Genomic DNA, 814 nt, shown 5'->3' with positions numbered 1-814 from the left:
CAGCAGCTGCACGCCTGCCCCCTCTTTGTGGAGATAATAATAAACACAAAGCCACCACGACATCCAAATGCACGCTCAGCTCCAAACAGAGCCGACGGGCCGTCTTTCCCAGGTGCCCGCTCACCAAAGCGCAGCCCGTGCCAGCGCTGAGCCGGCTCCAAGGCGCCATATGCCCGTTTCTTTCCTCAGCCTGTGTGGGCGGTCCTTCCGAGGGGAGGCCCTGCATGTTTGGCAAGGCAGGCGGGGACACCACAGAATGTGCACACGCACGCACACACACACGCACACTTATGCACACTCACACACATTTAAAAATTTTCACACACATGCACACACAAAGTCACACACATGCACACAGTAACACATTCACACACATACTAATACATATTCATACACACAAAACACATTCTAAAACATGTACACACTCACACAGTTAGATGCATACACACTGACACACTCACATGCACACTAATACATATTCACACACACATTTATACACGAACATTCACACACATACACACACATGCACACACACACCCACTCACACATATACACTAACACACTCAGATGCACACTGATACACATTCACACACAATCATACACAACAAACACACACACATTCAAAAAGATTCACACACACGCACATGCCATGCCCACGGGTGTTAAGTGGAGGGAACGCAGCGAGACAAGCACAAACCCAGGAAATCCATGGGGTCTATCATCTGGGGCCCTCGACTGTCCGTCGACAGCAGGGACCTGGCTGCCAGGAGACGCCCCTTGGCAGGTGCGTCGGGGGCGCCAGGGAAACCGAGAG

Source organism: Myotis brandtii, unplaced genomic scaffold (genome assembly GCF_000412655.1).
Source record: "Myotis brandtii unplaced genomic scaffold, ASM41265v1 scaffold35, whole genome shotgun sequence".
Lineage (NCBI taxonomy): Eukaryota > Metazoa > Chordata > Mammalia > Chiroptera > Vespertilionidae > Myotis > Myotis brandtii.
The sequence above is the reverse complement of the archived record's forward strand: the minus strand, read 5'-3'. Positions refer to the sequence as shown.